The sequence below is a fragment of the Balaenoptera borealis genome (genome assembly GCF_965194805.1).
Source record: "Balaenoptera borealis genome assembly, chromosome: 17".
NCBI classification, from domain to species: Eukaryota; Metazoa; Chordata; class Mammalia; order Artiodactyla; family Balaenopteridae; genus Balaenoptera; species Balaenoptera borealis.
Window position 1 is genome coordinate 38,633,765 of NC_138876.1, and position 16,329 is coordinate 38,650,093.

A 16,329-nucleotide genomic window follows, 5' to 3' on the forward strand; every position below is an offset into this window, starting at 1 on the left:
CACGTCAGTGTGGCTGGAGCAGAAATGATGATGGGAGGCTGGCGAGGAAAAGAGAGGATTCTGATCAACAGGGCCTTGCCTTCTAGGATAAGGAATATCACTTGATGTTGAGAGTGATGGGAATGAATTGAAATTTTCAAGCAGAAGAGTTTCAATATCAGATCTGAGTTCAGAAAGCTTACTTTGGATGCCATGGAGAATGAATTTAGGGGTGGAAACTAGGGCAAGGAAACCACTTAGTAAGGAGGCTGTTATGTTAACCAAGCGACAGAGTGTGGGTTTGAAACATAATGGGGGGGTTCTTAGTGGTTGATTGTGATTGAGGACCAGAGAGGAAGAAGGGCCAAAGCTATCTGCATAAGAATGAACGTAAGACTGATGCTTGCTTTGAGTATTGGGTAGACACGTTTCCGCTTTTAACTGTTTTCAAAAGCCACCTTGTGACCCATGGGTGGGGCAGTGAGATGTGCCTCCAACACAGGGCCCATCCTAAAGTTCTGGGAGCTTCTCTTCTCGCCTTATCCCCAATCTTACTGTCATGGTGGCCTTGGCCCTGCAGGGGGATGGGGGCTGAGCACCCCTCTGATGGGATTTAGGAGGCCTTAAGGTCTTCTGACAATGCCTCCTACAGATGAGTGGGGATAAGGAGCTGCAACTGAGGACTTCGTAGAAATAGAAATAGAAATAGGTGGAAGTCAGTAAAAAGGATAATCACAGCATTGGGCTTCTTGGGATTGGCAGGCAGAAAACCAGAATCCAGGCTCCATCTGGGGTGAGCTTGGGAAAATCATTTAAGCTCCAACACTAAAATGTCATTAAATGTCGACACTAAAAATTATAATGACTCACACAAATCCATGAGTCATTTATGCTCTATGAATTTCAGTTTTCTCCTTTATAGAATGAAAATTAAAATATCTGCCTGTGCGTATCTTGAATGAAACAAATCACATGTGTACTAATGCTTTGAAAACTGTAATATGATTAACTATGTACGTGTTGGAAACCTGTGAGGCTGGACCAGGTGGTGCATTGAGCGTGAACTGTATAAGTCAGACAGACATGGATTTGGGCTCTGGATAGACAAGAAATTAGCTGTTGGTAAGAATGGTAAGCTCGTTCTAAAATGACTCTCGCCCCCTGGATGTCCTCCCTTGTGCAACTCCCTCCTTTTCTGTGTGGGTGGCCTGGACCTGGTGACCCGAATGAATAGAATCCGGCAAAAGTGACGTCACTTTGGAGATTAGCTTGTAAAAGACAGTGATTTCTGTTGTGCTGGCCCCCTCCCTAGCTCTGCCTCTGATGAAGCCTGCTGCCGTGTCACGAGCTGCTTTATGGAGAGGCTCATGTGACAGGGGACTGGGGGTGGCCTCCAGCCAACTGATGTGGAATGGGGCCCTCAGTCCAACAGCGCACCAGGAACTGAAGCCCCAAGCAACCCGGTGAGTGAGCCGTGAGATTCTTCCCTCGTGGAGCTCTGCCGTGACTGGGGCTTCAGCTGATAACCTTGATTGCAGCCTTCTGGGGACCCTGAGCCAGAGGACCCCGGGGACGTGCTAAGAGTCCTGACTCAGAAGCTGTGAGATAATACATGTGGTTGTTTTCAACCAGCAGGTTTGGGGGGAATTTTTTATGAGGCAATCCAGAACAAATATCAATACATCAAGTTACTTTCCCGGAGTTCCGGTGTCCTCCTCTATAAAACGGAATCCCAATACCTACTTGCAGGAGTTACAGCAAGAATTCAATGAGAGAATGTGTCTAAGCCAAATGCAGTGCCTGGCACATAGTAGGCACTTCGTAAATGGTTGTTGTTATTATTTTCTGAAAGGCAGCAAAGCCCAGAGACAGCTGAATGCTACACACAACGGGGCAGTGAGTTCCTGGCTGCCCTGTCACAGTGTCACTATACTCTATTATTAAGGTTTGTTTAGTTGTGTGTCTTCTGCAGTTGACTCTGAACTGGGTGAGGCTGGGGCTGTACTGTGTCACCACTTTATCTCCTGTGCCCAGCGACACTCAGTGAGGGTTTGTTAAATGAACGAATAAATAACTGAATTAATGAGACGGTTGAGAGATCCCTTGTCCCCTTGGGATGGCTGGTACTTGTCCCAGGAAATAGTGTAGGGGAATGGAAAGGATGCTGAGCTAGAGAGTTAGGGCCGCTCTGAGGCTCACGGGCCATGCTTGCTGTGCTCAGACCTTGGTTTTCTCACGCCACAAGTGAAAGTAAAATAGTTGTCTGAACTTTCTTATAGGCTCGCTGTGAGGATTAAGCAAGGTCATAGATACAAAAGTGCTTGGAAAACTGCAAACACGATGTAAACATTACTCTTAGGAACGCTGGTGGAAACAAGCCCATGATGGTCATTCTTCCTAAGTGGCCTATTACTCAACCAGGCATGTTTTGACACAACTCAGATTTAGAAAATATGTTTGGATTGTAAATAAAATTCATGAACTAATTTCATAGAAAAAGGAATATTCTGAAAACTTTTACTTTTTATTATCTGGGACATATATTCTGTCAAAGGGGTAGAATGCCTTGTTTTTCCCCTGAACTGTTTTTGTTCACATTTGTGATCTGCTTGTTTGGATTTTCAGATGGGAAACATGTCCTTTACAGATGAATTCTTTAGCATAGGACATGGTAGTTTTGCCTTTGCAATTCGTTGTTAGTAAATTTTGGCTTTAAACATTTGTTTTGGGCCCATTGACATGTGGGTAAACACACTTACTGGCTAAAGAATGCAAAGGGTCTTGAGAGGGGCCCTCCAGCTGCAGCCAGCCTGGGTTAAACCCCTGAGGAACCAATTCTGCCTCATATGAATCACGCCAGCAGGCCCCAACCGGACAACTATTTTTGCCTCAGAAAAACCCAGTGTAGCCAAGAAGGCTAAGCCAGTTTCCTTGGAGCAGGGAATTTCCAGGCCCCTTCCCATCACACCCCAGCCTCCCTTTCCAAACACAGCTTCCTCTGCACAATAGATGTCTTTCCCCAGCATTTTACAAATTGAGTGCAGGGAGAGGTTCACCAGTTTGCCTTAAATGAAGGCACCATATGACATGAACGTGAGTTGCGGGGACATAGCATACTGTTAACTCCCTCTTGGAAAATCACAGTGCCCCTGTTAGGCAACTAACTTTAACACGATTAAACAAAACAAGCAACATTAAGTCAGAGTTAACTGCTTCCTTCGTTCTTTCTTGTAGCTCTTTAATGACAATGATAACCTTCTTTCTTGTCTTTTAGTTATTTGTCCACTTGTATATCTCTCCGGTTGCTCTAACATTTTTGAAAGTACAGGCTAGCTTTTTTACCTCTACATTTCTGCTGAGTCCCATGCAGTGCTATGAATGGAATATAAGTGCTCAATAAATGTTTTTGGAATAAACTGATAGAATAATGAATGTCTAATAGTCTAGGGTGGGCCACGTAAGCAGAACTTGGAAGAAGAGGCTACAGAGAGGCAAAACAAGTCATGTTTTTAATGGGCCAGAATCAGTTACAGGGTAAATAAAAACCCCACTTTATTCAGCTGTTTCAGGCAGTCTGACATCAGATGACTAGTCATCACGCCAAATAGATTTGGTCCTTTCTGACCGTTTATTCAGCGTCATATAAGCATGATCTGTTTGTACTTTCCTGCCCAGGGACATTTCTTTATCCACACAAATCCTTAATTTTTTTTCCTAGAGACGTGTTTGCTTACTGCGGGAAAATAATTTAGAAACTGCTCACCTTGGTTTGGAGTTCATGAAACCAAATACACTGCCAGTCTTAAATGACCAATAAGATGATCATCTCACAATAACATTGACAGTCTTTGGCCAGATGCCAATTTAGAACTCGCTTTTGACATCGGTCATGCTCTGGGTAGAAGGCTTTGAATAGACTCTCAGGTTCTCCATTACTCATCAGGCTTCCCTTTGCTTTATGGACAAACAGAAACACGTGGGAAAAAGGACTCGGACTGCTCAAGAGTCAGAGTAAAGTGTGTTGGTGTCAGGCGCTAACTCTCCTCTGTAAATTTTACCCTTGGAGATTCTCTATCTTTCAGTTAGCTCATGCATCTCTCAATGTAGCTACAGGTATCTGGGGGTCTGAGTGTGAGAGAAGGAGATGACTTTTCAGATAGTAATGCTGGCTCCCATAACATGGCAATTGCCAAATGAAGGGGAAGCAGGACAGCATCGTGTTGTCTCATGGTTAGCGAGACAAAATGTAGCTGTGAACTCAAGTTGAAGGTCTGCGTTCTGCAGCGATAACCCCGACAACGTGTGGAAACAGTGGGGAACCCTTCAGTTTGGCCATGCCGTGCGAAGCTTCAGGACACACCTGGGTCTGTTTCCTAAGACCCAAGTGTCATTCATGGCTGAGTAAGGTAAACAAGCCCTGCAGATATGACAGGAGGAATGACACCTTCTCACATGTACTTATCAAGGGCCATCCAGAGAACCCAGCTGCGGGAAAGAGAATTGGCAAAGATGACCTTTAGGAAAAGTGACGCCTGTTAAATTGCTAGTTATTGACAGGGATTCATGAAGCATGCGAAGATAGAAGAATTAGACTTTCTTTTTATTTTTAATTTAATTTATTTTTAATTGAAGTATAGATGATTTAGAATGTTGTATTAGTTTCTGGTATACAGAAAAGTGATTCAGTAATATATATATATTCTTTTTCATATTCTTTTCCATTATGGTTTACCACAGGATATTGAATATTGTTCCCTGTGGTACACAGTAGGTCCTTGTTGTCTATCTATTTTATATATAGTAGCTTTTTTAAATTGAAGTATAGTTAATTTACAATGTTGCATTAGTTTCAGGTGTACAGCAAAGTGAGCTACACACACACACACACACACACACACACACACATATTCTTTTTCAGATTCTTTTCCATTATAGGTTATTACAAGATATTGAGTATAGTTCCCTGTGCTATACAGTAGATCCTGGTTGGTTATCTATTTTATTTATAGTAGTTTGTACCTGCTAATCCCAAACTCCTAATTTATCCCTCCCTCATTCCTTTTCCCCTTCGGTAACCATAAGTTTGTTTACTATGTCTGTGAGTCTGTTTCTATTTTGTAGATAAGTTCATTTGTGTCATATTTTAGATTCCACATAGAAGTGATATCATATGATATTGGCCTTTCTTTTTCTGATTTACTTCACTTAATATGATAATCTCTAGGTCATTCCATATTGTTGCAAATGGCATTAATTCATTCTTTTTTATGGCTGAGTAGCATTCCATTGTGTATATATACCACATCTTTTTTATCCATTCATCTGTCGATGGACATTTAGGTTGCTTCTATGTCTTGGCTATTGAGAATAGTACTGCTATGAACATTGGGGTGCATGTATCTTTTCAAATTAGAGTTTTCTCTGGATATATGCCCAGGAGTGGATTGCTGGATCATATAGCAATTCTATTCTTAGTTTTTTAAGGAAGCTCCATACTGTTTTCCATAGGGGTTGCACCAATTTACATTCCCACCAACAGTGTAGGAGGCTTCCCTTTTCTCCACACCCTCTCCAGCATTTGTTATTTGTAGACTTTTTAATGATGGCCATTCTGACTGGAATGAGGTGATACCTCACTGTAGTTTTGATTTGCATTTCTCTGATAATTAGCGCTGTTGAACATCTTTTCATGTGCCTGTTGGCCACCTGTATGTTTTCTTTGGAGACATTAGACTTTCTTTTTATTAGTCCAGTCTTATTTGACTCCAGTGGGTGGGGATGGCACATGGAGCAGGAACATGGGCAGTGCTGGAGGCCAGAGGAGGAGGCTCAGAAACACTACATGGAAGCAACCTAAGTGTCCATCAAGAGAGGAATGGATAAAGATGTGGTACATGTGTACAATGGAATATTACTCAGCCATGAAAAAGAACGAAGTAATGCCATTTGTAGCAACATGGATGGACTCAGAGATTATCATACTGAGTGAAGTAAGTCAGACAGAGAAAGACAAATACCATATGATATCACTTACATGTGGAATCTAAAAAAGGGTACAAATGAACTCATCTACAAAATAGAAATAGAGTTACAGAAGTAGAGACAAACTTATGGTTACCAGGGGTAAGGGAGGGGGAGGGATAAATTGGGAGATTGGGATTGACATATACACACTACTATATATAAAATTGACAACAAATAAGGACCTACTGTGTAGCACAGGGAACTCTACTCAACCCTCTGTAATGACCTATATGGGAAAAGAATCTAAAAAAGAGTGGATGTATGTATATGTATAACTGGTTCACTTTGCTGTACACCTGAAACTAACACAACATGGTAAATCAACTACACTCCAATAAAAATTTTTTAAAAATTAAGAAAAAAAAGTGGGGGAAAAAAAAAAAACTTGTCAGGGAAGAAGAGAGGGAAATGAGGTAAGGACAAAGGGAGGTCCCAGTGAGCCACGTAGATAAGCAGGCAGGGAGTTCCTTAGGCAAACAAGTGAAGCACCGACTCATTGATTGCTGAAATTCTGGTGGGAGTTACTGAAAGGAATCTAGGAGGCCAGGCAGAAAATCATTAGCAGAAAGTAATCATCTACCACTTTCAACACTGAAAATTATACTGACCTACACAAACCAGAAAGACCACAGAAGAAGCCAGAAGTTCTGCTCTGGGGCCTGAGGGCTCCTGAAGGTGGGGGGCTGCTGTCCTGGCAGACAGAGAGCTGCAACAGGGGTGGGGAATGGTCTGCGACGCTCCGGAGGAAATAATAGTACCCCAGGGCTTTGTGTAGTTGAGAGAGGGGAGGTTCCTTTAGACAGAGGAGAAGAGAAGGTCAGTACTGATGGGGGCCCAGCACCCTTCCTCCTTTTCATATAAAGACCCAGTTGTATTGTATTAAGGGCCCACCCTACTGCAGTATGACCTCATCTCAACTAATTAAGTCTATTCCAAATAAGGTCACATTCTGAGGTACTAGGGGTCAGCATGTGAACATATTTTCTTGGTGGGAGGTTGCAGTTCAACCCATAATAGGTACTTTGGACAAGTGAGGGGTCAGCTAGCAGCCAAATGGCTGTTCTCTTGGACAACACGTTTCCCAAATTATGAGCAGAGCCAAGTAATTTGTTGTTTTCTATTCCAGTTTTAGCTTTTACTCTGGTTTTCAGTTCAAGAACTGAAAGCATTCAACATTCTAGTGAGACATTTATTTACAACTTTAATTGGAAATGTTTCATGACTAGCCTTTAGATGTATTTACACTGGTGAGGCTAGGGGAAAAAAACCAGTCCATGTTGTTGCCTGTTACAGCTTGTGCTGTATAAAAAACTAAGCAATCAGACGAGAATATGGGCCCTCCTCTTATTCTCCCCCCACTGCTTCTATTACACACACACACACACACACACACACACACACACTCACACTCAGTCACAAAGCTCAGAGAGTTCTGCAAGCAATCAGGGCCAACCACAGAGCTTTCACTCTGGTGGGGGCTGGGTAGGAACAGCATGGCGGTCCAAGCAGGAGAACAGGAGGATAGGTAGGTCCTGGAAGAGCCTGGGAGTGAGAGCCAGGTGGACACCATGCATTCAGTCGCTCACATGTTCATTCAACACCCCTGCATTCAACAGCCACGGTAGCAGTGCCGTGACCGTTAACTGAGTGCTACTCTGTGTGCCTGCATCCATCAGACGATAACGCCAGTAATTCTCAGTAAGGGGTTCTTGGCAACCAGGAATGTTAAGGGAGGTGGAAGGTGAAGTAGAGAATGATCTAGATTATTAGATAAACTAGAATCAACCAGGACAGTGAGTGTGAGCCTTGGAGGAGATGGTGGTGGGTGGATGGCAGTGATGGTGGTAACAGATGGATTTATTGTCACAACTGACAGTTACTTTCGGTGCTGGGATGAATCCATGCCGACGTCACAGTGTAGGTAGTCTTGGCTAATGGTTAAGCACTGCTTAATCACTGGGGCCCAATCTCTTGAGTTTGAACCCAGCTTGACCCCTTACCTGCTCTGTTAGTTTGCTAGGGCTGTCATTACAAAATACCACACGCTTGGTGTCTTCAACAACAGAAATTTATTTTCTCCCAGTTCTGGAAGCTGGAAGTCCAAGGTAAAGGTGTCAGCAGGTTTGGTTTCTCCTGAGGCCTCTTTCCTTGGTTTGCAGATGTCCACCTTCTCTCGGTGTCCTCACCTGATCTTTTCTCTGTGTGAATGAATCCTTAGTGCCTCTTTTTCGTGTCCAGATTTCTTCTTCTTGTACAGACACCAGTCAGACTGCATTAGGATTCATCTTAATAGCCTCATTTTAACTTAGTCATGTCTTAAAAGTCTTATCTCCACCTAGAGGGGTGGGATAGGGAGGGTGGGAGGGAGCCGCAAGAGGGAGGGGAGATGGGGATATATGTATATGTATAGCTCTGATTCACTTTGTGATACAGCAGAAACTAACACAACATTGTAAAGCAATTATACTCCAATAAAGATATATACAAAAAAAATAAAGGTCTTATCTCCGAACAGTCACGTTCTGAGGTACTGGGAGTTAGGACTCAACATATGCATTTTGGCGGGTGTTGGGGGCATGGGAGGACACAATTCGGCTTCTAACACCTGCTGTCCAGTATTGGCAGATTACTTTCTCTCTCCAAGCCTTACTTACCTTCTGTACAACCGGAAAGATGTTAACAACTAACACGTGTCAAACACTTCCTATGTTTTAAATATTTTACATTCATTATCTCATTTAATCCTCACGATAGCCTTATAAAGTTGGTGTTATTATAATACCAAATAAAAATATGGGATGCCCAGTTAAATGTGAATATCAGATAAATGATAATTGTTTTTAGTGTAAGTATGTCCTGTGCAATATTTGAGACATACTTACACTAAAAGTTTCTCATTGTTTATCTGAAATTCAAATTTAGTCAATTGTCCTGTAATTTATCTGGCAGGATTATCCCTTGGAGCCAGAAGAGTAAGCAGGGTCAGGACTGCTCCCTTGGGAGAAGGCCTGATTCTCTCTCCTCTCCCATCTGAAGCTCTCTTCTCTACTGTGGCAGCAAAAGGAGGCCTCCCAGGAAGGCAGCCTAGACCAGCCTGGTTCCTGATTTTGAAAGGAATTTACTTTCTCCCTCTCTCTTTAGTTACTTCTCCTCTGACACTGGCCAGTGTGGCTTAAATAAGCTTTTCCCTGCACTGCAATCCTAATACCAGAGACTCAAATATGAGTCTGGGGGAAAATGGCCTGCTTTGGTTCAGTGTGACTGGGACCTACCTAGCACAGAAAAGAAGGACTCCTCCATATGACCTAGCTTTGTCCATCTAAGCCCTTCACTCAGTTTTGAGCTCAAATCTTCAGCCAAGAATAAAGTGCTATTTGCCTTACTTTGCTTTTCTTCATCCAGAGGCTTAGATCTCCTTTGGGGACTTTGAGTGGAGTGTTGAGAAAAGTTACTCAAAACTTGGAAAAAAGCAAAAGGATTATTTCATGACCTTTTAATGTCATCTAAGGCCATGTTACCGAAAGTGTGGTTTGCTGACTAAGAGTGGCACCTGTGAACTTGTTAAAATGCAAATTCTCCGGCCCAGCCCAAGACCTAATTAAATCAGAATTTCTGGGGGGCAGGGTCCAGAAATCTGTATTTTCATATAGTCTGAGAAGCATTGGTCTAGAGAAGCTTGCCTGGGGTCCTCTCACTCTTTTGGGGAATGCAACATAGTTTATACCGCTGATTTGGCCTCGGACCTTTTACAGTACTGGTGAGATGATGATGATTTTATCTTCTGTCCAATAGAGAAGATAACCCTAAATATTACAGTTTTGCTGCTCTCTTGGATATTAACCAGTTTTGTTTCTGGATTTGCGATCTTACCTCAGCCGTCTTTTCATCCCCCACTCACTGCACAAGTCCTGTTTTCTCATATCCTCCTTTGATACAACATTGTCATCCTGCTGGTTCCCTCATTAATGAACTGAATAAAACTATGATATGGGCTTACTTATCTATCTATATGAAAATCAGGTTTTTAATATTCTGAGAATGATACTCTAACACAAGAATAACCAGGAGAAGACAGGATTCATCTCTTCTTCAGACTCCTGGCTAAATACTGTCATAACACTCTCTGTCTCAATCAGGGTCTATTTGTTACAAACAACAGAAGCCAACCTGAAAAATCGAAATGAAGAAGGGACTTATTGGAAGCCTATAGGAGTCTCATGAGACTCATTTGCAGGAAGTATAGCAAAGCTTCCAAGGGAGTGGAAAATGGTCAGTTAGTCTCAGGTTCTTTCACTCCAAATGCTCTCTGGCCCCTGATTCTCTCCAGGAATGAACACTGCTTTCTGGCTTCTTTATATACTGGTTATATACTGGTTTCCCTGTTTACTTATCAGCATGAACGTGGCTTAAAATGGATCTGAATGATCTTCCAGCTCCAGAAACTGATTTGTCCCTGACAGATCAGTACATCAGCTGGGTTTCAATCACATGCCCGCCTGCTGGGGGAGGGGGAAGGATTAAGACTTCAGCTCACACATCCACAAGAAGCTGAGATTAGAGCAGATATATTCTAAAAAAAGCACCAGTGGGCAAGGATGGTGAATTTACCTCTGATACGCTAGCCTTTAATAAGACTGTATTAGTGATCAAGGAAAGAGAGATGATGAAAGAGGTGTTCTTTCCAGGGTTTCCTCCCTTGGACATGAGAATGGTCTTGGGATCAGTTTGGCTCAACATGCCTCTGAGACCTAACAAATAGAAAAGCCTCTTGGACTCTGAAATGGGCAGAGTGAAAGCTGAATAAAGAGAGACTGATTTTTAATTAAAACTTTTTGATATGGAACCTAATAAAAATCTTATTTTTAGGGGTTGTACACTTAATTAACCTTTGAGAAAATCATATCATATTGGCATGCATTTTCAGCCCAAACATTTAACTTAGGATAACACCAGCTACTGTAACAAATAAATCCCTAAATTTCATTGGCTTAGCACAGTAGAAGTTTATTTTCTACCCTCAGCAGTGTAAATATAAAGCAGGTATTCCTGGTCAGTGGGTAGGAATCCTTTAGTTTATTTAAGTCTTTTAAAATTTTTGTCAGTAATGGTTTGTACATCTTTTGCTAAATTTATAGATATTGGGGGATTTTGATACTGTCGTAAGAGTTATCTTTTTAAAAAATTCCATTTTCTAATACTTTGTTGCCAGTGTATTTGGAAATATAATTTTTAAAATATTGACATTGATATATATATATATATAATATATTTAATAATTTCTAAGTACTTTCTTTTGTGTTTTCTATGTATACAATTCTATAGTCAAAATAATGTTATTTCTTCCTTTCTAATTGTTATGCCTTTTACTTCTTTTTCTTTTCTTACTGCACTGGCTAGGTCCTCCAGTATGATGTTTTATAGATGAGATGTCAGCAGATGTCCTTGTTAATTACAAGTCTCCGGTAGAGGCTTCCACTACTTTACCATTAGGTATTATATCAGTCAGGGTCAGTTAGAATACAGAAACCATATTAGTTATTTTAAGAAAGAGAGTTTAATTTAAAGAATTATCATCCATGTTTTGGAGAAGAGAAAAGGCAAAGAGATGACATGAAGTGTCACAGAGATTGTAACCACAGGAAGCAGCTACTACCCTGGTGCTAGGAAAACAAAGGAAAGGGGTTGATATTAGTAAAACTTAAAAGCTTAGATGAGAGACTCCATGGATTTGGGTTGCAGTCTCCTGGGAACAGGACATTGCCTGACCAGTGCCTGAGAACCTTGGAGCTGAAGGTGCTCCTGAAGAGGGCCCCTTGGAGCTGGTTTCAGAGCTGTGAGGAGGGGGCAACAAGGGCTGGCATTATTATCTCTGACGGGGCATGGTGAGACAGATTCCGAAGTATGAAAAAGCTGCAAACTGGAAACAACTGTTGCTCTTGGAAACAACTGTCACTTCCAGGATGAAGAACTCTGGATGCATTAACACAAACAAGTGCGAAGAAAACAGGAAAGTCCCTTCTTCCTCCTCCAGCTTTGCAGCCTCTGTCTCATGTTCCCTAAAGCCTAACAGGAAGCTTGCTGGCAAAGCAGAAATGTGAACTGCAGAGTGCCAGCTCCCAAAACACAAAATGAAGTAAAAAGAAGGATGGGTTTGAAGCTTAATAATTATCAAATAGCTTAATAATCTAAAAATAATTGTGGCACTTGCTGTAAGTTTTTTGCATATACCTTTATCAGGTAAATCCACTTTACAGGAAATTTACATCTATGCCTAGTTATGAAGAGTATTTATAGTGAATGAGTGTTGATTTTTATTAAATGCTTTCTCTGTACCTATTGAAATAAATGTATAATTTTCCCCTGTATTCTATTTGTTTAGTGAATTACAGATTGATTTGGAATGTTAAATAAACCTTCTATTCCTGAAATAAGTTTCACTTGATTATGTTAGATAATACATTTTATCTTTTGCTGGATTGGATTTGCTAATACTGTGTTAGTATCACAAGAGTGATTTTTTCTGAAATTGTTCTCTGTCAGCTTTGGTATCAAGGTTATGCCGCGCTCATGACACAAGTTGTGATGTATACACTATTTTTTTTTTTTATTATCTGGACGAGTATGTATAAAATTAGTGTTATTTTTAAATGTTTGGAAATATTTATTGGTGAAGCTATCTGGGCCTAGTGTTGTGTGTATGTGTGTGTGTGTGTATGTGTGTGTGTTTCAGCGGGAAGGTTATTATTACGGACTCAGTTTCTTTAATAAATACAGGAATATTCATATTTCTATTCTTGTATTTCTACAAGAATACAATACAATACGATACGATACAATATAATACAATTCTTGTATTGGGGGTCAGTTCCCAGTTAAAAAATTCAAAGACTTTGTCCTTTCTATCCAAATTTTCACTTGTATTGGCATAAAGTTGTTCATAATTTGCTCTCATTATCTTTTAAATATCTGCAAGATCTGTAGTGATGTCTCTCTTCTCATTCTTGATATTGGTAATTTGTGTTTTCTCTTTTTTCTCTCTCTCAATACTGCTAGGGGTTTATAGAGTTCGTAAACTTAAATTCGAAGAATCAACTTTTGTCTCTGTACTTTTTCTCTATTGTGTATTTGTTTTCTATTTCATTAATTTCTGCTCTTGATGACTGAAACATTTTTTGAGATAGACATTTAGATCATTAAATTTCAGCTTTCCTCTTTTCTAATACATGCATTTAAAAGTATCTATTTTTCTTTAAATACAACTTTAGCTGCATCTCACAAGTTTTGATATATTGTATTTTTATTATTAATCAGTTGGAAGTCATTTTCCAGTTTCCATTTTTATTTCTCCTTGACCCCATGGGTTATTTATAAATATATTTAAAATTTTTGAAATATATAAAGATATTCTAATTATATTTTTGTTATTAATTTATAGCTTGCTTTGGCTGCAGTCAGAAAATATACTTTGTACAATTCAGTTCTTCAAAATTTATTGAAACTTGCCTTTCAGCCCAGCTTATGGTCAATTTGGGTAAATGTTATGTATTTTCTGCAGTTTTGGGATGGAGTGTTCTAAATGTAACAATTTGGTCAGATTAGTTAATTGTGTTGTTCAAATCTTTCATATTTTTACTGATTCATTGTCTGTTTGTTCTATTAGTTACTAAAAGAGATGTATTAAAGCACCTCAGTGTAATTGAGAATTTTAAAATTTATCCTTGAGGTTTTAAAATTTGCTTTCTATATTTCGAGGCTATGTTATAAGATGCATACAAATTTGGGATTGCTACATCTTTTTAGTGGATTGACATTTTTATCATTATAAAATGTCCCTATTTACCTCTAGTAATGTTTTTGCATTAAAGTTTAACATTGTTTGACAAGAAAAGAACTACATTTGCCTTATCTATTTGTTTATTTATAGTTTAGTGTTTGTGTAGTGTATCTTTTTCTGTGCTTTTACTCTCAAATTTTTTCCTCCACTTAATGTGTGTCTCATCATCAGCATGTACTTATTTATTTTTACAATAGTCTGACAAGTTTTATTTTTTTAAATAAAATATTTTATATATTCATAATTAATGTAATTATTGATATATTTGTATTATTTGTCCTGTGTATCTTACTATTGTTCTCTATATGTATTATCTGTTTTTACTAGTCTATTTACAATTACCCTATAGATGACAACATGTGATCTTGAGTTACAAGGGTGCATTCTAAAGGAGTACTTTTACCACTTTTCAGAGAATGCAGGAATCTTAGTACACTTTAATTATTTTTAACCTTTTCTACTTTTGCTATATTTTGTCATGCATTTTAATTATACATATATTTAAAATGGAACAAAGCATCATTGTTATTATTATTATTTTTGTTATTATTTTTTACAGTTAATTTTTCTTCAGATTTATCCATATAGTTACCTTTCTCACTGATAGTCTTTCCTATATTTGCAGGTTTCAGCTAAGATAAATTTTTCTGTCTCAAGAACTCTCTTTAGTATTTCTTTTAGAGTGGTCTGCTGGTGACAAACTCTCTCTCTCTCTCACTCTCTCTCTCTCTCTCTCTTTGCCTGGAAATGTTTATATCTTGCTTTCATTTTTGAAGGAGATTTTCACTGGATATTGGCAGTTGTTTTCATTCAACATTTTAAAGATGTCATTGCATTGCCTTCTGACTTCCATTATTTCTTTTGGGTAGTTAGTTGCCAGTATTACCTTAGAAAGTAATATGTCTTTTTTCCCTGGGTGGTTTTAAGATATCCTATTTGCTTTTGGTTTTCATAGTTTTCCTATGATGTGCTTAGGCATGGCTTTCTTTATATTTAATGCTACTTGGAATTTGTAGAGCTTTAAAAATCTGTGGTTTGATGACTTGAATTTGTTTCAGATGGTGCTGTCATTATCTCTGTGAGTACTGCTTTGTCCTATCTTCTTCTGGGAGGTGCATTACAGTAAGTTGACCTTTTATCACATCCCATGTTTCTTAGCTTCTTTTAGTAATTTTTTACACTTTTTCCTAGTTGTACTTCAGTAATATATTTTCTACTGACCTATCATTCATTTACTGCTCCTCTTTTTTGCTATCTCTAGCCTGCTGTTATATCCACCATTGGGTTTTTATTTTCAGTTATTGTACTTTTTAGTTCTAAAATTATCATTTGACCCTTTTTTATGGATTTGAATTCTCTGGTCAAATTTTCCTTTTGTCGTCTATTTTCATGAAGTATTTTTTTTTTTTTTTTTTTTTTTTTTTTTTTTTTAAAGTGCCCTGTGACAAAGATCAGAGTAGGAGAGGCATCTTTTTTTTTTTTTTTAGGGTGTTCTGCCTATATTTTCTTTTATTAATTAATTTATTTATTTTTATATTCATTTTTGGCTGTGTTGGGTCTTCGTTGCTGTGCGAGGGCTTTCTCTAGTTGTGGCAAGCGGGGGCCACTCTTCATCGCGGTGCGTGGGCCTCTCACTATCGCGGCCTCTCTTGTTGCGGAGCACAGGCTCCAGACGCGCAGGCTCAGTAATTGTGGCTCACGGGCCTAGTTGCTCCGCGGCATGTGGGATCTTCCCAGACCAGGGTTCGAACCCGTGTCCCCTGCATTAGCAGGCAGATTCTCAACCACTGCGCCACCAGGGAAGCCCTATTTTCATGAAGTATTAAACATGGTTATTGTAAAGTCTATATCTGATAATTCTAATACTTGTAGCGTTAGTTCCCCAGAATGGTGAGAATCCTAAAAGTTCTGCTTGGCTTTTCACCTCTTAGCTGTTGCTTTGTGTCTGATGTGTCTTGAGAATCAGAAAATTCCTCAATGAGAAAAGCCACACAGACAGAATATTGGGCCCACTTATCTGTAGTTTCCTTTTCTCCAGTATCTTAAGACTTCAGGTACTGACTTTGGGTCACCTAAAACTCCAACTTTTATTTCTGCAGCCCCATGGAACTATCAAAAGCTCTGATAAGTTACTTTCTGCTTGGCCTCTTGACCCCACTTTATTTATAAATTGTCAGTGGAGAAGGTCAGGCTCACTGAAGTGTCCTTCTCCTCTCTCTGGGGTCTTGGCCAATCAACTTTTGGTTGCCTTGATTGATTGCTGATATCTTTAAGCAGCTGTTTTTCAATATTTTATTCAGCATTCATAATTGTTCGTAGCAGGAGGAATTGTCTGATAAAGGATACCCCATCATAGTTGGAAGTGGGAGTCCTCTCTAGTCCATTTTACAAAGATTAAGATTTTTTATTTATATAACTGAAGGTTCAAATCAATGATGAAATTTTTAATGTATATCTCCAGACATGACAACTTCAGATGTAATAAAACAATA